Source organism: Phyllostomus discolor, chromosome 14 (genome assembly GCF_004126475.2).
Source record: "Phyllostomus discolor isolate MPI-MPIP mPhyDis1 chromosome 14, mPhyDis1.pri.v3, whole genome shotgun sequence".
NCBI classification, from domain to species: domain Eukaryota; kingdom Metazoa; phylum Chordata; class Mammalia; order Chiroptera; family Phyllostomidae; genus Phyllostomus; species Phyllostomus discolor.
This window is the reverse complement of record NC_040916.2, coordinates 51,249,143-51,272,496: the sequence shown is the minus strand read 5'-3', so window position 1 is coordinate 51,272,496 and position 23,354 is coordinate 51,249,143. Positions and strand designations below refer to the sequence as shown.

The 23,354-nt window shown below is 38.2% G+C and overlaps 1 protein-coding gene across 3 annotated transcripts in view; it reads right to left on the bottom strand.

Moving 5' to 3' along the window:
* The window catches only part of BCL9 (BCL9 transcription coactivator), a 91,981-nt gene that overhangs the window by 49,084 nt on the left and 19,543 nt on the right, over positions 1–23,354 (bottom strand). For 2 of the 3 annotated variants that reach the window (XM_036015399.1, XM_036015401.1), the window contains exon 2: positions 693–805. The exons of the other annotated variant lie outside the window; for it this stretch is intronic. The gene's annotated coding sequence lies outside the window, so the exon portion shown is untranslated. The remainder of the gene's footprint in view (positions 1–692; positions 806–23,354) is intronic. 3 annotated transcript variants of the gene reach the window in all.

Here is a 23,354-nt window from a genome sequence, read left to right as displayed (position 1 = left end):
AAATTCCAGAGAATTTTATGTTGTTGTCCAAAATAACTGGCCATTACTGGGGTATGCCAAAACTATAGCTGGGAATCACTAAATTACAGATTCTGAGAATGTGCTACTTACACTTTAAAAATTTGCAGATCTAATAATATGTAAATGTGCATAAATCCTATCTGGTTTACTTAATTCCCTTTGGGCTCATTAGACCCAATTACCAATTATTTGCATATGGGCAAAAGTTGTTGAACTATAACATAAGGTTGCGGCATTAAATTGATAAATATGATGAATGGTTAAGGGATCTGTTTGCAAAATTGTAATAAAACATTTTGAAATGAGAGGAAAGAAAATCTATCCCCCTATCCCTTCCCAAAATACTTATTTCTTGTACTTGTACTACCTAGAAAGTTAATTCTGGAATTTTAAACACTAAAAAAGGAAGCATGATGTAATGGAAAACACAAAGACTAAAGAATCACACAAAGCTGAGTTTGAATCACTCAAGTTGGGTGACTGACGATTCATTTAGCTCTTATTTTTAAACACCTGCTACATGGCTGGCACTTTGCTAGGTGCTGGGCATTGGGCACAGAGCAGTAAAGGAGGCACATATGAGTTAATCATATGGTGGGGAAGATGGATAATAAAAGTATAATAAAATGTGTGTGAGGAAAAATGACAAGGAGCTATATCAGGGAGCTAACCTGGTCAAGAGGTCAGAGGTGGCCTTCTGAAGGAGTGATGTTCAAGGTGAGACCTGAAGGGATGATCTTGGAGTTAGCCTGGTGAAGCCCCTCCCTCATCTTCAGGTTCTTGTCTATAAAACAAGTGTTACAATAGCTATCTCAGAGGTTTCTATGAAGATTTGATGAGTTTTGCTATTTAAAGCATTTAGCATGGCACCTGGAACATAGTAAATGCTCAATAAAAGATAGCTATTATTATTTGTTCTTTTTGTACAGTCTCCTCTGGGTTATAATATGAGGCAGTCCTCAAAACTATAAAACTTACAAAATGACCCTTTGGCCAAATACTTATGTTTTTAAATTTAAATTATCCTGCACATGCTACACAGGAGTGGAAGGGATGAGTGGACCTAGTACTCATCCTCTCGGCAAGACTGTCCTTAGCTCAGGGCTGCACAGTTACCATGACCATGGAGGCAGGTCCCCAAATGTTGTTTTTTTAATTTTTATTCTTATTTTTTTATTGTTGTTCAAGTACAGTTGTCTCCATTTTACCCCCCATCCCCAGCCATCCCCACCTCCTACCCTTGATCCTACCCCCATCTGGCTTTGACCATGTGTCCTTTATATGTGTTCCTTGACAACTCTTCCCCCTTTCCACCCCATTATCCCCTTCCACCTGCCCTCTGGTTACTGTCAGTTCTTAATTTCAATGCCTCTGGTTATATTTTGCTTGCTTGTTTGTTTTGTTGATTAGGTTCCACTTGTATCGGAGGTTAACATGTTATATGAATCAGATTTAATGTCCTGGCCCCACAAAGGCTGATGGGTCTCCCTGTTTAACCAGACACGAAACAAATGGCGTACAGCAGCAGAGGAGTACAAACGCGCTTTAATTACAATATTGTAACACCAATTAGAGATCTATCTAATCGAGGACTCGGCACTTCCTGCTTGGATATTACTCCCATGTTGGGATAATTACTGCTAATTAAGCTTGGAACTAATTAGGCTAAATGATCTAATTTATACCAACAAAGATGACTTCTAGGAGTTTATAAGAAAAACTGGGATAATTTTATCATTCCTGAACTCTTTGGCATTTCATACTGGAAATAAAACACCACCACCTGCCATCAAGGTGTACAGATAGTTTGTTCTTCTGTAATCCTGGTCCCAGATGGCAGTAGATTCTTCATTTGTCTACACAGATTCTCCTACACAGTGAAACAAGTAGTGTAAAAATGATGTCCACTCAAATCATAATGTCCTTCCACAAATGACAATCAGTCTCATGAAGAGGCAGACACTAAGATCAGTGACAACGGTAGAAGGTAGAAAGTGCTCTACCAACAGCCTTGTCCAGAGTCCCTCTTCCCTTGCACTTAACAGTTACCATATTTTGCCATGTATAATGCACACCCACGTTTTTGGCCCAAACTTTCAGGAAAAAAATCATGTTTAAATTTTTTCATTCAATTTTTAAATTTTTTTTATATGTAAGTACTTGTTTTTTATATTATAAAGGGTATTATTTTGCATATGGATATCATTATTGCTTTCTAAAGTTATACTTTTAATGCATAAGCATGAATAAAAATGAACATTTATATAGATATGGAATTAGTACTACCCATGTATAATGCTCATCCTTATTTTTCCCTCAAAAATTTGGGCAAAAAGTGAACATTATACATGGCAAAATGCAGTAATCTACCTCAATATTCTTACCACAGTGTTCACAGCATAGAGTAAGGCCTGGGTTAGGGGGTCAGACAAATCTGATTTTGGGTAAATTATTTAGTCTACCTAAGCCTTGTTTTTCCATATCTAGCTTAGGGATGATAATAATGCCATGTAATGTTTCTGTAGGATTGATAAGTTAACACATATGGAATGCTGGTAGCACTTGGCACACAGTTGCCCTTAGTAAATAATAGGAATACCCACTCTAAACCTACATCTTACCTGTCCTGCTACTCTTTTCTGGCATAGTGCAGTAGTTGCAGAAAAAAAAAGCACATGACAGGTAGTGAGGAAACCTAGTTATTTTCAGGTTTATCTCTAACTAGCTGTGTGACTTGAGCAAGTCACTTTTTCTTCCATGTTGACTGTTCTATATGCATTTTCTGACCTAACCTTCACAACAATACTTTCCATTTTAGAGACTAGGTAATTGAGAACTAAATAAATGAGCAATTCTTAAAAAACAAAAACAAAAAACCCCTCACTGTTATTAAATGACAAGGTCAGGAATTAAACCTGGGTCCACTCCAGGGACTCCTCACTGTTGTAATCAATATAATCACTGTCACACAGAAGTACATTTCCCCCACCCCATCCCATCTGTAACAGAGAAGACATCTCCAAGGTTCCTTCTGTCTCTGAGAACCTATGGTTCTATGGTACAGGGTGAGCCTCTCAACCTTATTCTTAGCCAGCAATACTCATCAATTAAAAAGTCTTTATTGAGTGTCTAATACATGCTCCACTCTAAGGAGAATAAGATGCTCCCCCACACACCAACACAAGCACCCCAAGGAACTTCTATAAATTAGACTTCATGCCTCAGAATTCTTATACTGTGGCAAATATTTGCCCCTATCAGAATTATGTATTTTAACTCTTTTCACAACTTCTATCTGTAGAAAATCTTCTCTTACACAATCTTTTCTGGATTCTAACACTTGAGTTCTATTTATTTATTTCTGTGAAAAAAGTTCTAGGGATTCTCTGGCTCTCTTTAATTCTCAAAGTCTAAAAAGAGACTCAGATATGTGGATACACACACAAAACTATTCTTTGTTGGGTATTCCATTGAGGGAAACAAAAACCAATAAACAAAGCCCAAGCTTCTGTTCTTAAATACTACAGGGAATTGAACCTTCAACCTGTGGACACTTTCTTCGAGGGAAATTTTAAGGGGATCAGACTGTAATATTGGCCAGTCACCTATGGTCAACTCAGGTGAAGAGTTGCCTCAGCCACCTGAGCTGCAGCCTATCCCAGAAGTTATTTCTATTGATTGCTGAAGAGGTTAGAATAGAAAAACATAGGCCACCTGGCTCTTAGGGAATTTTGCAGCAAAAATCTGGGCCAAACCTGGCCTATAATCTATACTCCCCTAGAAGATGAATTCTAGGAGGGACAGAATTGTTTTATATGGCTTTTCATCTCCACCACCCAGAACAGGGTCAGACATGTAGTAGATGTTCAATAAATATATGTGAAGCAAATGTGCATGAGTTTGGGGCAAAACCAAGGAGCTTATACACATCATCTTCAGAATCTGGAGGTCTAGGAAGGTGCATCTTCCCTGACCTTTAGTAAATGCTTCCTGTGCCATCTCATCAGGGGGCTATCCTCAGAAGCTGGAGGTTGTTCTTTGACTTCTCTTTCTGGAGAACTGCCCACAGCTACACCCTGTGGTGAATGCAGTTCCTATCATTCGGGGATTTTTCCGTGGAGGAAAATGGGAATGGGGTGTTTTTTCCCTGTTGAGGGAGAACCCAGGGATCTCAATGTCACCCTGGAGAGGGGCTGATAAATCCTGACCAAATGCCCATATCACTTAATCTCCTCTCCATCCAGGGATTTGGCTGTGGTGGAAAAGAGGATCTCTGTCTGCAGCAAACTTGGTGGAGACTGAAAACACTGAACCACCATTGCCTGTGTCTGAAATAACGGGCCAGGGGTGGTATCAAGTTTGTCCCTCACCTGCAAAGTGGGAGCATCAGTGATGGTTGGTAAAACACAAGGAGAAGAAAGGAACAATGGATTTGGGATCAGAAAACTCAGGTCTCAGACCAGGCAGCCTTACTCTCTTCCCATGTAAAATGGAGTTAATATGAGCAATCGTCCGCACCACCTTGGAGTTATAAGGCCCAGAAGAGATCATGAATGCCACAACTGATTGCACACTGCGAATGTCATAGAACACTGAGCATTGCCTCTTGCCCACTAATTAATTGTCTCTAATTGTAATGAGACATGCCTAGGCATATTTGTGACCCACTGTGTCATCAGGGTCATCTGGGTAGTCCCCATGGGGTACAGACTGATGGATGGAAGATGCACAGGCAGGTTACCTGAGACCAAGTTTGAGTCTGTCTTCGCCAGAGATTGGTTCCAGCTGCTCATTAGGTAGGATAGTACAAGAGCTTTAGCCCTCAGCTGTGGTAACACAAAGATAGCTTTCCTGGCCTCCATCTCTTACTTTGCTGGGAAGAATTTTTATAGATGAAGACCTTTGGGAGCTAAGGATTCCTTCCTTATTTTCTGCTGGTCACAAGGATTGGTTAGTTACCACTGCTAAGAGTATGGGCAACTTTGGCAAGAGAAGGACCCAGGGAAAGTCCCTTGGTCACAGGTAATCCTAGTTTGACCTATTGGAAGAGCACACTTTTAAGGAATCTTGAATGAGAGCAGGAAACTGCCTCTTAGAACAAACTATAAAAATAATTTAATGAACTTAATGATTAATTTTAAAAGATGAAAAATAAATGAATATATTAATGAATAAATAAATGTTTTGGTAAAATGAAGACACCTTTTATAAGAGGAAGCCTCATGCCATTCTCCTGATTCTCTTCTGTCTTTTGTGTGAATATAAAGTTTTAATTAATCATTTTTGGTGCTACGAGAGCATGTCAGACAAACAGGGGAGAGCCTCTGTGACTAGCATGATGAGGAAAGAATTATGAACCCCCAAATCACAGCATGGTAGGTGCTGTGAATTCTAAGGGAATTCACAGCAAATTCTAAGGGAGAATTTGAATAAGTCAACCATCCCCTTCAGTTGATAGATGAGAAAACTATGGCCCAGAAAGGTTACATGATGTGACCCATACAACTATGCCCCTCTAAAAACAGCCATGTTGGGATAATTGGCTAAGACAACATACAGCTTTTCTAATCTGAGGCAAAATAAAATGTTTGTTTGTTTTATAGGGAAAAAATGTCTACAACGTTGCCAAAAATAAATAAATAAATAAATAAGGCCCCCCCACGTAAAGGTATGAGAAATGGCCTGGTGAATATGGAACTCTGAGCAATCCGAGGCTGGCATCTGCAAAGGACAGAAAGGAAGTTGCCTGAGACAGAGGTATCGGGGAGTCTATGTCCTGTCCATTCCTCTTTCCTCATTTGGCCAAATGCGGCTGATTTCTTTAGGACTGTTTACATCCATCCAGTCCCCTTTAGGGCATATGCCTGTCCCTGAAACTGTTATCTAAAGTATCAGTTAAAAAGAATATGATCACACATTTTGGAGACTGAAGGCCTAGGATCTCCCTAGTAAGAACCTCACCTAACAGCCCACAGCCTAAAAAGTCCTTAAAGCTAATCTTTCCTGGTGATATGAAAGTGGTTCTTCTTTGAAACCAGGGATCTGATTCACATTCTCCTCTGCATTTGAGCTTTTGCTCATTCATTTATTCATTTGTTCAACTGGCATTTACTGGGTTCCTATTCTGTGTCACACATTGGGGTAATCTTAGAGAGAGAGTGTCCCTGCAATGAAGGAGTAATTTACTTTCGAGTAATTACCCACACCTCTACCCACCCATGACTAGATTATCTATCAGTCTTTTCATCTGAGAAATATTTTCCTCTATTAGAGAGGTGGAGGGGAAATTTCATAACTGGTTCGTTTAATGCAGCTGATTTTCTTCACGCAAAAGTCACATGTCATCCAAATAGAGCTAAAGTGCAGAAGGTGAGTTGGCAGGCAGATCAGAAAATGGGAAGGACAGAACCACAGAGACAGAAAGGCTTCCATAAGCTTCTGGACAGTAAAGCAAATGTCAAATATGAAAAGGTCTTGTTCGATCGTTCATTCATTCATTCCACATTTATGCATTGAGCATCTGCCAGTTGCCAGGTACTATACTAGTGGCAGGATTATAAAGTTATTTAAGGGAACAACAACCTTACTCTCAAGGATTTTAATTCAGAGAAAAAAAAACATGAATATATACAAAATTACAATAAAATAAAATAATTCCTAAAACAAGTATGTACACAGTGCTAGATGGAGAAAGAAAATGCTTAATTTGGAGACATTTTAAAGTGGACTTAATAGATCTTCATTACTATTTGATGTACAATGTAAGGGAAAAAAAGAGTTCAAGGAGTACAAGTTTCTAGCTTGGGGGATTATATAAAGTCTGGTCTTATTTAACCAGAAGAGGTAAGAGAGGAGGAGATTCTGTCTTTTTAGATGGAAGTGAATGTGTTTTGTTTTGCTCAAACTGCCCATAAAGATCAAGGTTGAGGTGTCCAATGAGTAGTTGAAAATGTGTCTGGAATTCAGGTGAAAAATCAGTCAACAATGTTGTACCAGGGAGAGTGGCTGTGGGGTAGGCAAAGGGATAAGGATGAAGAAGAAGAGTGAAAGGTAGAGGGCATAAATATATAAAAATTTGGAAACATGCTCCCCCTTAAAAAGATGACAATGTAACACTCCCATCTGCTGCACTTGGTAAAAGCTACTTTCACCCCTTCACAATTGGCTTCGTATTGTCAAATGTAAAAGGTACTTTCCAACCTACATCTGTCTGATTCTTCATGGGATTTGTGCAGTTGATACCTCAGTGGCTCTTGCAGATCTTTCCCTGACAGGGCTTCTTTGGTAACACCTTTCTACTTCTCATACTTCTCACTTTTCCTCAGTTTTCTTCTACCTTTTCATTAAATATAGAGGATCCCCTGAATTCCATCCCAAAACTTCCCTTTTCATTCAACATGCTGTCCCTGAGTGATTTTCCAGTATTTTCAATTGCCAGTTACAAACAATAACTCAAACCAATATCTCTAGCCCAGGCATCCTGTTGAACACACAAGTTGGCACATAGAAAGTAGACAATAAATATTTGTTGGCTGAACAATACTGAGCTGGATTTTTCCAACCACAAGCTCTGGTAAGCATTACCATCAAGATGTCCCATAGAGTCTTTAGATTTAACATAAACAGAACAAATCTCCTGTGGCTGATCCTCTTTTTATAAACTCTCTCCCCTGTTTCTTAATTCAGAAAATAGCACCTTTACTTTATTTAATTTTTATTGTTGTTCAGGTACAGTTGTTTCCATTTTCCCACCCCCACTATCTCCCGTCCCACCCACCCACCCCCACCTCCCACACTCAATCCTAACCCCATTTGGCTTTGTCCATGGGTCCTTTATATATGTTCCTTGACAACCCTTCCCCTTCTTTCCCCTGTTATCTTCCTACCCCATCCCTTCTGGTTACTGTCAGTTCTTTATTTCAGTGTCTCTGGTTATGTTTTGCTTGCTTGTTTGTTTTGTTGATTAGGTTCCACTTATAGCTGAACATACGGTATTTATCTTTCACTGCCTGGCTTATTTCACTTAGCATAATGTTCTCCAGTCCCATACATGCTATTGCAAAGGGTAGGAGATCTTTCTTTCTGCAGTGTAGTATTCCTTGGGTAAATGTACCACAGCTTTTTGATCCACTCATTTACTGATGGGCACTTAGGTTGCTTCCAGCACCCGGATACTGTAAACTGTGCTGTTATGAACACTGGGGTGCATGGGTTCTTTTGAATTGGTGTTTTGGGATTCTTAGGGTATAATCCCAGCAGTGGAATTGCTGGGTCAAAAGGCAGTTCCATTTTTAGTTTTTTGAGGAAATTCCATACTGTTTTCCACAGTGGCTACACCAGTCTGCATTCCCATCAACAGTGTACTAGGGTTCCCCTTTCTCCACAATCTCATCAGCACTCATTGTTTGTTGATTTATGATGGATATTCTGACCGGAGTGAAGTGGTATCTCATTGTGGTTTTAATTTGCATCTTCCCAATGGCTAGTGATACTGAGTATTTTTTCATGTGTCTATGGGCCCTCTGTATGTCCTCTTGGAGAAATATCTGTTCAGGTCCTTTGCTCATTCTTTCATTGGATTGTTTGTCTCCCTGGATTGGGGTCATGTAGGGTATTTATATATTTTGGAGAACAAACCCTTGTCCGAGGAATCATTGGCAGGTATATTTTCCCATATGGTTGGTCCCCTTTTTGTTTTGCTGATGTTTCATTTAGTTTTTTTTTAATTTAATGAAGTTTCATTTATTTGTTCTTTCCTTTATGTCCCTCATTCTAGGGTACATATTGTGAAAATATTGCTGCATGGAATATCTTATTTCCCTGCCTATGTTCTCCTCTAGGACTTTGATGGTGTTGCAATGTATATTTAAGTCTTTTATTCAACTTGAGTTTATTTTTGTGTTTGGTGTTAGTTGGTGGTCAAGTTCCATTTTTTTTGCATGTAGCTGTCCCGATCTCCCAACACCATTTGTTGAAGCGACTACTTTTACTCCATTTTATGCTTCTGTTCCCTCTGTCAAATATTAATCAACTGTAAAGACATTGGTTTATTTATGGGCTTTCTATTCTGTTCCACTGCTATATGTGTCTGTTCTTAGGCCAGTACCAGACTGTTTTGATTACTGTGCCTTGTAATATAGTTTGATGTCAAGTATTGTGATCCCTCCTACTTTGTTCTTCTTTCTCAAAATTGCTGCAGCTATTCAGGGTCATTTATGGTTCCACATAAATTTTTGAAATGTTTGTCCTGTACCTGTGAAATATGTCACTGGTATTTTAAAAGGGACTGTGTTGAATCTATAAATTGCTTTGGGTAGTATGGACATTTTGATGATGTTAATTCTTCCAATCCATGCACATGGTATATGCTCCCACTTATTTGTGCCTTCCTTAATTTCTTTCTTCAGTTTTGTATAGTTTTCTAAGTATAGGTCTTTTACTTCCTTGGTTAGGTTTATTCTTAGGTACTTTATTTTTCTTGTTACTATAGCTAATAGAATTTTCTTCCTGATTTATGTTTCTGATATTTCATTGTTGTTGTACAAAAATGCCTTTGATATCTGAATATTGACTTTGTATCCTGCCACTTTGCCAAATTCACTTATTAGATCCAGTAGATTTTTGTTGGAGTCTATACAGTTTTCTATGTACACTATCATGTCATCTACAAACAGTGACAGCTTTACTTCCTCCTTTCCAATTTGGATGCCTTTTATTTCTTTTTCTTTTCTTTCTTTTTTTTTTTTTGTCTGATTGCTGTGGCTAGGACTTCCAATATTATGTTGAATATAAGTGGTGAGAGTGGACATCCTTGCCTTGTTCCTGATCTTAGTGGGAAAGCTTTTAGTTTTTGCCAGTTGACTTTGATGTTGGCTGTAAGTTTTTCATATATGTCCTTTATTATGTTGAGGTATGCTGCCTCTACCCACATTTTGCTCAGTACTATTATCATAAATGGGTAATGTACATTATCAAATGCTTTTTCTGCATCTATTAATGTCATCATCTGATTGTGTTTCCTATGGCTTATATGATATATTATGTTTATTATACCATCTTGCATCCCTGGGATGAATCCCACTCGATCATGGTGTATGATCTTTTTCATACATTGCTGGATGCAAATTTGCCAATATTTTGGTGAGGATTTTAGCATCTATATTCATCAATGATATTGGCTTATAGTTTTCTTTCTTTCTTGTGTCTTTGTCTGGTTTGGGGATTAGGAGGATGCTGGTCTCATAAAAAGAGCTTAGGAGTCTTTCCTCTTCTTGTAGTTTTTGGAATAGTCTGGGAAGGTTAAGGGTTAGCTCTTCCTTAAACGTTTTGTAAAATTCTCTTGTGAAACAGTGCAGTCCAGGGCTTTTGCATACCAGGAGTTTTTTTTATTAGTGCTTCAATTTCACCAGCTGTTATTTGTCTGTTCAGGCTTTCTGCTTCTTCTTCATTGAGTTTTAGAAGATTTTATTTTTTCTAGAAATATGTCCATTCACCCATGTTGTCAAATTTCTTGACATATAGTTCTTCACAGTAATTTCTTACAATCCTTTTTGTTTCTGTGGTATCAGTTGTAATTTCTCCTCTTCCCCTTCTGACTTTATTTATTTGGGTCCTCTCTCTTTTTCTCTGGATGAGTCTGCTTAAAGGCTTATCTAATTTGTTTATCTTTTCAAAGAACCATCTCCTGGATTTATTGATCCTTGGAATTGTGCTTTTAGTCTCTAGGTCATTTAATTCTGCTCTGATCTTGATTATTTCTTCCTTCTACTCACTCTAGGCTTTTTTTGTTGTGTTCCTCCATTTCTTATAGATGCACTGTTATGTTGTTTATTTGAAATGTTTCTAACTTTTTCAGGTAGGTCTGTATTGCTATGAACTTCCCTCTCAGGACTGCCTTTGCTGTGTCCCATAGGTTTTGGGTTGTTGGGTGTTCATTTCATTTGTTTCCAGATACTTTTTTATTTCTTTATTATTAACCCATTCATTGTTTAATAGCATGCTATACATTCTCCATGAGTTTGAAATTTTTTTGAATTTTTCTCTTGAGGTTGGTTTCTAGTTTCAAGCCCTTGTGGTCTGAGAAAATGCTTGATATGATTTTAATTTTCTTGAATTTGTTGAGGTTTGTTTTGTGTCTTATCATGTGGTCTATCTTTGAAAATGTTCCATGTGCATTTGAAAAGAATGTATATTTTGTTGCTTTGGGATGAAATATTCTATACATATCAGTTAAGTCCACTGGATCTAATACATCGTTCAGTTCCACTGTATGCTTGTTGATAATTTGTTTGGAAGATCTAGACATTGTTGACAGTGAGGTGTTAAAATCCCCTAGTATAAGTGTGTTGCTATCTATATCTTTCTTGAAATCCTCTAAAATTTTCCTTATCTATTTGGGGTGTTTCTATGTTGGGTGCATATATATTTATAATATTTATGGATCCTTGATGGATTCTTCCCTTGAGTATTATGATGTGTCCTTCTGTGTCTCTTTTTATGGTCTTTGTTTTGAAGTTTGTTTTGTTGATATAAATATTGCTAGCTCAGCTTTTTCTTTTTCCTGTCTATTTACTTGGAACATTTTTTCGAACCCTTCACTTTCAGTCTGTGTAGGTCTTTTGTCCCGAGGTGGATCTCTTGTAGGCAGCATATGTGCAGGTCATGTTTTCTCATCCATTCAGCTATGTGATGTCTTTTGATTGGAGCATTTAATCCATTTACATTAAAGTTATTTTGATAGGTACTTATTCATTGAGAGAATGGCACCTTTAAAACCCAGGTGGCAAAGCCAGAAACTGGAGTCACTCTAGACTCTTTTCCCTTTCTCACTCCCACATCATCTTACAGGTTCTATCTCCAAAATGTTTTAAATACACCTCACCCCTTCCTCCTCATCCTCATTGCCAATGACCCTCACCACCTCTGTTAATATCTTTGACTGCATTCTTGCCCTATTTCAAAGTACTGTCAGAATCTTACAAGATAAAGTTCAAATTCCTTGTTATGGAACAGTTCCTTCCTTTTCTGTCCCTTTGCTCTGTTTCCTTCTACTCTCTCCAAAAAGAATTCTTTTCAAGAAAATAATTAGTTACTAAGAAGGCTTGCTTTCAAATGGCTCCCTGACCTTGCACATGTTTCCTTTTATTGGGTGCCCTTCCTCCACTTGCCTATCTTTCCCATTTGTTTACCCAGAAGACTCCTGACCTGTAAAAGCAATCTAAGAGTTTTCTTTTTCCACGGATTTCTCCAGCTGCCTGGTGGTCACCTTCTCTCTTCTAGGCTTCTATTAATAATTTTTACTATTTTATATTGGACTGATTATTCATTGGTATCCTACATAGTATGCTCCCTGAAAGGAAGACATTTATCTGGGCATTCCTAGCACCTGGCACAATGGTAAGTACTCAGGGGATGACTGAATAAATAAATCAATGAGTGAGAATGGTGGGGGAAACAGGACAGACATATTAGAGAACCCATGGGGAAAATGTAAGCAAATATACAATGACACATATAAAGAAATGCACCTTGTCTTGGAATGTCCTCTGCTAGGACCTAGACAGAAGGTAGCTTTTCTTCAAAGATGTCTAATTATTTCAATTCCTATGTCTTTTAGGATCTGTGGAAAAGAGGGAATCAAGTAAGAGTCCTTCTGGGTAGGTACCTAGGAATCATAAACTATTAATTTTTGTTCAGATTGTATGCAAGTGAAATGACCTAGAAACTGATTTGCTTTACTTTTTTTTCCACAACAAACTTTCTGGTTTAGCACTGCCCAGGTATGAAATTTAATGAGAGAAGGCATTCAGTTAGAAGTTGGATCAAATTGTGATTCCTTCCAGCTTTGAAGTTTTGTAGTTCCATGAAGCCTGGCATTCTAGGTAGTACTGATCAACAAAGTATTTGTTAGGAAGAGTTTGCTCTATTAGGTATTTAATATACCTCAAGCCTGTGGAACATGTTTTTTACTAAATAATTTGATGTTGGTTTTTCCCTAAAGCACTCCAATCCTATGACAGAACCTTATTAGGACAAGCGACATGACTAGAACTTTCTTGGGACGCATGGATAGCTTAAACATCTAAAAAGATAAGGTGCTGCCTACAGCAGTAGGTGAGCAAATCTAAAGCTTGACATGCAAGGGCTTCCCTAAGAAAGGAAACTTCATGCTCATCAAGGAGAGTTGTATTGGGTTTGCTCATGTTTGTGTACACAAGTAAGTTGCAGAGCATTTGAAAGTGCCTACATTTGAAAGTGCTATTATTAAAGGTGAAAAGGAACATAAAATGTGAAATAGATAGCTACTAGTTGAGTGGAATGGCAATCATACCTGCTAGGTCACTAGCAATGCCACCCTCAAAGTAGATAAGGAGATCTCTGAATTAGAAGGAGGGAGAGACTGGTTCCTGAGGTTGATGGGAGTCTGAAGACAAAAACAGACTTAGGTTTCATTATGCAGGAACATTATTTGCTTTTACTTCTTAGGGTCTCATTATTTCCTCACATACTTTCTTTCAACAAAGTTAGGCATTATTCCCTATTGAGGGTCAGTTACATGCCAAGTTGATGCTCTAAAAATATATTGAATTTTTTTACCATTAATAGTTAAGCATATTTGTTCTCTTTTTTAAATATTTTATTTATTTATCTTTAGAGAGAGGGCAAGGGAGGGAGAAAGAGAGAGAGAAACATCAATGTGTGGTTGCCTCTCGTATGCCCCACATTGGGGACCTGGCCCACAACCCAGGCACGTGCCCTGACTGGGAATCAAACCAGCCACCCTTCAGTTTGCAGGCCAGCACTCAATCCACTGAGCCACATGAGCCAGGGCTCTGCTCTTTATGATTTTAAAGGAAGCATTTTCTTCTGGCTTTTACTTGACTCAAAAATAAATAAATGGTTTCCATTTTGGTTTTCCCGTCTAAATTTTCCTTAGGTAGATAGATATAATACCAAGTATGTGTAAAAACTCAATTAGAATAATTTTTGAAATAAGTTATTTGTGATTGTGAAAAGCAAGCCAGAGTAAAATTCTCTTTGTAATTTGATGATATTGCTGTTATAATAGCATCGTGATAAGGAGATTTAAAAAAATCTTTTCTGAAAAACTTAACCTGATTTCCTAATTTCCTAGCATCCTAATTTCCTAATTTCTTAGCATGTCCTCCGTGGCGGCAACGACCCATTCAAACGTCTGCCCTATCAACTTTTGATGGTAGTCGCCGTGACTACAATGGTGACCACGGGTGACAGGGAATCAGGGTTCGATTCCGGAGAGGGAGCCTGAGAAACGGCTACCACATCCAAGGAAGGCAGCAGGCGCGCAAATTACCCACTCCCGACTCAGGGAGGTAGTGACGAAAAATAACAATACAGGATTCACTCTTACAAGAAATCATTTAAAAAGCCAATGGATTTGTAAAATCTGTGTGTGTGTGTGTGTGTGTGTGTGTCAGAATAAGGAATTGCTTTCTTTAGGCAACAAGAGAGGAGAAAATTAATACAATATCATTTCATCAAGTCAAATAAAACTGCTAACAGATGATTTAAGTATTGGGGAGAACTTTCTGCCTCTCATTAGAAGAGGTTCTTGTCCCTGTTAGACTTCCTATCCATCCAGACTCTATTTCCCACAGGGTCCAACTCAACCTTTTTTCTCTAGCTTCCATACAAGATCAGTTAATAAAAGATTCCTGGTAAAATAACCATATGTATCTAGAATCATTTCAATGATTAGCTTCCACCTAGCATTCCCCCCTCTATACCTCCAATGTGTGACATCTTAAACATGAAGAAATATGCACAGGAATAACCCCCTCCACAAAAGCCAAAAGCCAATGAAGCTCTAGCTTCAGGGTCCTTCCCTTTCATAACCCCCTTCCACAGTCCTGTACCTAAGTAATTTTAAATATACTTTTCTTCAGGAAGGCCTCCCAAAGTGAAGAAGCCTTGGACTCCATGAAACTTGAGACTGCCTCTGCCTACATACATGTTTTGTTCTCAACTACCCAGCTAACTAACCTATTTCCCAGTAAGGATCCAAAGGGCATTTTACCTGACACACTTGCTCTATCCACAGACACATGTAGAGGGATAGAGCAACTACTTTCTGGCACACTTCCTGCTTTAAATGTATCCTATTATCTCTAGAAATGCTTTTATACTACCCAGATCCTTTGTCTTAATGATAAATTTTAAAATACACTTCCCCATAACTTTACAACTTTTAAAAATAAACTGGACCTTTGATTGTAGGTTCTCTATGAGGATTAATCAAAGGGATAAGAATTTTAAAAAACAGTAGTTTAAGATCTAGCAACTTGAGAAGTGAAAGTGTTGTCTTGGCTATCTAGGAAAGGGTTGGCAGCTGCTAAGAAAATGGGGTAGAAGGCTGTAGAGTGGGAAAGCAGAGAATTACACATTGATTGGGCACCTACTATGTACCAAGACCTGTTTAGTATTTTACACCCATGTTGTATATAACCTTGCAAAACAAAAATACCCATTCTAAATTCCCTGTCAGTTTGCTTAAAAACTCAATTATTTCATCCCCTGGCTTGGTAGCTCAGGTAGCTCAGTTGGTTAGAATGTCCCAATACACAAAGGTTGAGAGTTCAATCCCTGTCAAGGTACATACGAGAATCAACCAATGAATACAATATTTATGCATTCATCATTTATGCATTCAAGAATCAACCAACGAATGCAACAAATCAATGTTTCTCTCTTTCTCAAATTAATAAATAAAATATTTTTTAAAATCCAATATTTCATGCTTTAAATACATGTAAAGAGGAAGTAAGGCCAACCTCATAGAATTTGAGCTGGTCTGGGGAATTTATTCAAATTCTGAATCACAGAATAGTCTGGTTCTCAAGTCTTCTAGGGCTCTTGTAACTTAATAGAAACAGCTGTGGAAGCGTATGCTCTCCAGCTTCCCACACATCTTAACTGTAACATATAGTGAGGGCTCACTAACAGCACTGGCCAGGCAGGAAAAGCATGCCAAATGAAACAATAAGCAAGCTGTAAGTTCTATCTCAGGCATATTTTCTTTCCTTTTTTCTTAAAATTTTTATTGAATTTATTGGGGTGACATTGGTTCATAAAATTATACAGGTGTCAGGTGTATAATTCTATAATACATCTTCTGTGTATTGTATTGTGTGCTCATCACCCAAGGTCTATCCCCTTTTGTCATCATTTATTCCCCTTTTACTCTCTTCTATGTCCCCCACCTCCTTTTCCCTCTGGTAATCACCATACTGTTGTCTGTGTCTATGAGTTCTGTTTTTTGTTTTGCTTAATCCCTTCACCTTTTTTACCCAGCCCTCCCCTCTGGCAGCTGTCAGTCTGTTCTTTATCTATGAGTCTATTTCTATTTTGTTTGGTTGTTTATTTTGTTCATTAGATTCCACATATAAGTGAAATCATATCGTACTTATCTTTCTCTAACTGGCTTATTTCACTTAGCATTATGCTCTTCAGGTCCATTCATGCTGTGGCAAAAGATAAGATTTTCTTCTTTTTATGGCTGAGTAGTATTCCATTGTGTAAATATACCATTGTTTTTTTATCCACTCTTCTTGGGCTGCTTTTAAATCTTGACTATTGTAAATAATGCTGCAATGAACATAGGGGTGCATATATTTTTTTTGTATTAGTGTTTCGGGTTTCTTCTGATAAATTCCTAGAAGTGGAATTGCTGAGTCATAAAACAGTTCTTTTTTTTTTTTTGAGGTAAATCCATACTGTTTTCCAGTGGGCTGTACCAATCTGCATTCCCACCAACAGTGCCCAAGGGTTCCCTTTTCTCCACATCCTCCTTGCAAATACTTGTTTGTTGATTTATTGATGATAACCTTTCTGACAGGTATGAGGTGATATCTTATTGTGGTTTTAATTTGCATTTCTCTGATGACTAGTGACATAGAGCCTCTTTTCATACTTCTATTGGTCATTGTATATCCTCTCTGGAGAAGAGTCTATTCAGGTTCCTTGCCCATTTTTTACCTGAATTGTTTGTTTTGTTGTTAGTGAGTTGTTATCAGGCACATTTTCTTCTGAGATGCATAGTGTTAGTAGCCCTGAAAGAGGAATATAAGCCTAGTCTATTACTCATGTGTTCACAGTTATGCTGTGGAAAGAACAGTGGAAGTCCATTGAAGAGCTGTATGGGCTCAAGTAAATAATCTCATTTCTTTGGGCCTAAATTTTCTCATGAATGAAATTAGCAAGTTGAAATAGACAATGACTAACATTCTTTCATTTCTTGATATTCTATCATATAGTCATTGTCAAGTTCTTAATTTCCTCATCTAAAGAACAACTAATTTGGTCTTATCATAGCTAAAGGGTTATGAGAAAGCATGGAAATATGGGACTCAAGAAAATCAACGGCAGTGCTGTCCTATAGAACTTCTTGAAAAGATGGAAATGTTCTCTATCTGTACTGTCCAATATGGTGGCCATTAGCTACATGTGGCTACTGAGTACCTGACATGAGGCCAGTGTGAGTGAAGAACTCAATTTTTAATTTTATTTAACTATAATTAACTTAAATGTAAACAACTACATGTGGATATTGGCTGCCATATTAGGTAGGTCAGATATAAACTTCATTTAAACCAGAACTTTAAGTATAAAAATAAAAGTAAATAAAAGAGTGGTTTGAGAATTGTTTCAATAGAATAATTAAGGAAGGCATGGTTTTAATTTTATTAATTAAAAAATAGAGCACTATTATTGTTTTAGACTTTCTGAAAAAGATGGACTCTATTGTTGTAATGATGCCTTGCAATTATATATAACTTTAGGCTTTCCAAAGTTCTTTCATGACTACAATTTGATCTTCACAACAACCCATGATACAGAAGACAAGTAATAGTACTCATTTTACAGATGAGGAAATTGAGACCCAAATGCTTGCCTAAAGTTCCAGACTTAAAACAGTAATAAAGTAGTAAATTAATCACTCCAGACTTAGTTCTCCAGTTCTTTTCACACATGGTACAACCTCCAATCCTTTCTCTTGCCTAACTTTATCTGGAAGTGGTTACAAATTATACAATACTCCTAAATACAATAAGAATAGGAAAGATGAGAAAAAGCAAGATATTCAATAATCCACCACCTAGATAAACCCTGGAAGACTCAAAAGTTACATGTGTCTATTATGAGAAAAAGAAAAGAGTGAATAAAAGGAAAAAAGGAGTAGAAAATGATTATAATTAAATTAAGTCCCACTACAAACCAGGTACAGTACAAATTGTACTTGATGGACCAATTCTATGAGACAGCATTCTCAGCAGCATTTTATTTTTGAGAAATTTGCTAGTCTGAGATTACACACCTATCAAGTGGCACAACCAGATTCTGTTCTATATAGCTCCTGGCTGTTTTCAAAAGTCACATTCACAGTTCAAAGTAAGAGAACAATTCCCACCTACTTCCCACCCTCCCACAAGTACTCTGCCCCCTACATACCTCATCACAGAGAATACTGCAAAATGGTTAAGCATGCAGGCTTTGGAGTTACTCAGACTTTATTTGAACTTTAGATCTGACCTTGTTCAAGGGATTTAATCTTTCCGAGTCTCAGTTTCCTTGACTGCTTTACAAGGTTTTGGAGGTGGATTAAATGAGATTATAAATGTGTGAAAACTCTTAGTACAGAGCCTGGCATAAGTGCTTAGTGCATGGTAGTTATTAATATTTTCTATTTTACTAAGGTAATGCAGACTCTGTGGGCTATTCTAAAATAGGAATTCGAAAACTACTTCAGACAAGGTAGCATTTTTGCTAAAGTCTACTAAGTAGACAATCTCTGGAGGACAAAAGACACTTGGACAAGTCAGTTAAGTGGGAATCTATAGGTTTTGGATCAGTGATTGAGGCAGAAGCAGTGAAGTGATGCCTTGCTTGTCCTGCCTTTTCATTTCACACAAGATGGATGTCAAACCTGGCCCTATTGAATTCTAATCCCACCTATCAAAGCTCTTGTTGCCTATCTCTATGTGAATATGATACCTGCATAAAAAGCCAACATTCCCCAAAGAGAACACATTCACTCATTCATTTGTTCACTCATTCATTCACCATTCAACAACTATTTACAAAGCACTTGTTATCTGCTTGGCTTTGACCTAACAATCAAGTTACAGCAATGAACAAGTCACAATCTTTCTTTTAATTTTTTAAAAGATTTTATTTATTTACTTTTTAGAGAGAGCAGAAGGGAGGAAGTAAGAGAGGGAGAGAAAGATCAGTGTTCGAGAGATACACCAATTGGTTGCCTCTAGCATGCCCTCCAACTGGGGAACCTGACCTGCAACCCAGGTATGTGCCCTATCTGGGAATTGAACAGGCAACCTTTCAGTCCACAGGCTGGTGCTCAATCCACTGAGCCACAACAGCCAGGGCTAAAATTTATTTATTGATTAATTTTACAGAGAAAAAGGAACAGAGACAGATAGAGAGAGGAAAATATTAATATGTTGTTCGACTTACTTATACATTCATTCGTTGATTCTTCTATATGCCCTGACAGGGGATCGAACCCCCAGCCTTGGCATATCGGGAGGACACTAACCAACTGAGCTACCTGGCCAGGGAATAAGACACACTCTTAAAGCTTACTTTTGGTAGAGGGAAACAGACACAAAGTAAACAAGCACATAAGAATTTCAGATTATTGTAAGTGCCATAAAGAATAAAAAGTGGGATGATAGATAAAGAGTGGTTTTGAGCTAAAGGTATGGTAACTGATTGGTAGAAAGGGCCTCTCTGAGGGGATGACATGTAAGCTGCAACCTGACTGACAAGAAAGGGTGAATTATGTTAAGGCAGAGAGTATAGCAAATGCAAAGGTCCTGAGGTAGAAATGAAGCTGGTACATTTGAAGAACTGAAAGAAGGTCATTCTGGCTAAAACTGAGAGTGGATCAGGGGCCAGATCATGTAGCGTGTATGCTAGGCCATGGTAAGGACTTTGGATTTGATTCTAAATGCAGTCAGTGGGATGGCATTTAGATATTAAGCAAGGAAACAATGAAATCTGATTTCTTTTAAAAAGATCATTACTAATCCTGCATCCCCTTGCCCAAACACGGAAGTGTAAGAACACAAGTGCACATACCCACTCTCTTCAAAGCATCATCATTTTGCCAGTTATCTGTCATGTGAGTCTTTCTGCACCCCCTTTTAATCTGTTGCCAGATACTATCCTCTGTCTCTATCTAGTGTTTCTGAAGTTCATGCCTTCCTTTGCATTTCCACTACCATCACCCTAATTCAAGTCCTCTGCACTTCCCACAGGAAGTCCTTCCATAGCTCTCTTACTTGCCCAACCCTTCCAGCCCACATACCACTGTCAAATAAATCTTCCAAAAGCAAACTTCTGCTTATGTCACTTTTCTACTCAAAAACTTTCAATGGCTCTTCACTGCACAAGAAATTAAATTGTAATTCTCCAACCCAGTGTTTAAGGCCCTCCATGTATCCTGAACTGCTATTCTCTTCATTCTTACCTACATTCATTTTATGCTCTGGCCAAATAGTCTCCTTGCTCTTCTCAGAACATACGTTGTGTTTATTTATGTTGTTTCCTGGGCCTGAATCAATGCTTCTGCCAATTACATCTGTTGAGATCCTATACTTTTCAATCCCCAGAGTTGAATGATACCATCTCCATGGTGATTTCTATGCTCTTTCTGATTAGATGTGGACCTCCCATGGGTTTTTGTCTGAACCTGTTTGAAACATTTATTATATTGTTCTTTATATTCCAGTTATCTGTGTATAATGTTATAGGGTAAGTGGAGGCAGTGTGGCTTCCTCACCCAGGTGTCTGGGTAAATAAGGAAAGCAGTGTGCCTTGAGACTGGGTCCAATAAACTGTTCCTATAACATGAAGTGGGCTCGCATGTGCAGAATTATGTTATGTTATGTAATGTTCTGTCATTTTTTTCTGGCTTTGTTCTTTGCAGTACTTAAACAAGTAGGGGCTTTTCACTAGAGAGACATGCAGAGAGATACACAAGGGGACAGGCGCCACACTGGGTGCCATGCTGGGGAGAAAGGGGCTTGACGTGTGACATGCAGGGAGACACACAGCTTGCAGTGTGCATGGCTCACCCACCCATGAACCCATGAATAAAGGTGTGCCAGACATTCCAAAGGCTCTGTGAATATTCTATCTGCACCATTACCATGGACCTGACTGGCTGTGAAGGATCACAACACAAATGTCTTACTCTCTACTAAATTATTAGCTCCTTGAGGGTGATGACTGAATCTTATTCATTTTTTATTCTTGTTAGTCCCTAGCAGAGAACACAGCATGCAGAAGGTGATTAATAAATATTTGTTGAATGAATAAATAAACACACAGATAATTAGACCTAAAATTCATCTTTAGGTGGTGTTGCTCAGTAAGATGATTTTTGAAAATTATAAATAATCATAAGAGGGATTATTCTTCCCTCTTGAAAATTATATTTGAAAATTATAAATAATCACAAGAGGGATTAAAGGGGTCTAGCCCTTTAATCTTCACCATGGCATTTAAGGGCTCCCAGGAAACACAAAGAAGCATGGAAATAGGTTTCTACTGTTTTACATGGAATGGATGTTCGAAAAAGTCACTTGAGAGTTGCTGAAAATCATGTACTGTGTTAACAGTGCCTTAGGACATAGATTCCATGTCTGTGGCTTCCCACTACCCACAGTCCTTCAATCCCCAAGATAGGTTTATGGGAAATAATATAGAACCATTTTTCTTAGCAATTAATTTTGAGTTGAGCTGTTGCTTTTCAGAAAAAAAGAAAAAAGCTCCAGCTAATTCCCTAATTCTTCACTATACTATATTAGCAGGCCAGAAAGACTGTATTAGTGTGTTGGGGTTTACCTCAATCAATTGTGTTGGTGAGTTCATTTATCTTAAGTGACTTTGCTTTGGAAGAAAGGTACTGAATGAACTTCCTCAAAGTCTTCTGAAGCCAAGTCTATTTATGCAGAAAATGAGTATAACATTTGCTTGATAAGCAAGGCAACCTTTCCTTACTCACTATCCTTTGCTTCATGAACTGACCTTCACTCTTTACTAGATGTCCCTGTTGTTATGTAAATTATCCATATTGTTAGTACATTGTTTAGTTGTAAACCACCTGTTGTTAATTTTGTTTGAGGATCAGGAAGTGCCCATGAAGTAATGCACCTTGTTTGTATTACACCTTAATAGTTAAAAAGACTCCTCCTGAAAGAGTAATGGATCCTCCAAAGATCAGTCCCTTAGGGAGAGAGAAACATGACCATGGATACTTCTTCAGTGTGTGGCTTACCTCAGCTTGGGCTGCACTCCCTCACGAATCCATCCCATGCCAGCATGCCTCGTTGCCTACCAACAAGCTGCATACCAGTTGTGGTCTAAGTAGCAGGGGTAGTTCCCTGTATCATTGTGTTTTTCTTTTCCTTTCTTTTTTCACTTTACAATGGTAATTTATTCTGAAATATGAAGTCCTCATAGCATGACCTGAAGAAAGGATTGAAAGCAAGGCTTTTGTAACTCTGTTTCCTAGTGCACATGAGAAAAAGAGAGAGAGAGAGAACACGAATTTATTACCAAGAGTTTAGGTAACTAGCTTTAGCTGGCTTCTAAAAATCTCTCTTTTTTCTGGACTTAGGTTCTGGCCTTCAGACCAACTACTGTTCCACTGCCAAGAGGGTCCAGGTAAGACTCTTCTTTTTCAAACACTCTTTTTGTCTGTTTCTAAGAGAGGTGAATGAGAAGGTGGGGGTATGAGCCCTATGCTTAGCAAGGAGTATGGTATCCATTTTCTTGCTCATGGTTCTCTGGGAGAAAAGGAAGAGAGTGCACTTCTATTATGACTTGGCTCTTTGAAGTCAGCAGTGCTCTCCTATAGCTCTGGAAAATGGAGTAAAAATACCATCTTTGGATTTCAGCAAAGTAAATCACAGGGGGTGCAGCCATGGTAGAGGAGGAGGAACATGAAGACTGTGGTACAAACCTTGGTTCTGCTTCTAACCAATAGGTAATCCTGGGCAAGCTACTTCACCTGCCTGGGGCCCAATTTGCCTAACTGTGAAATGGGAATAATAATATCTGGTATGTGAAGGTTTTGTCCAAGTTAAATGGGATATCATGTAAAGCTCTAACATTATTATAAACAAGATAAATACAGGGGCATGACAAAAGAATTTGGTGAATTAGTAACCAAACAACTATGCTCTGGCCAGTGTGGCTCAGTTTGTTGGAGTGTTATCCCTTAACCAAAGGGTTAACACTCAGGTGTTACCTGAGTCAGGTAACATACC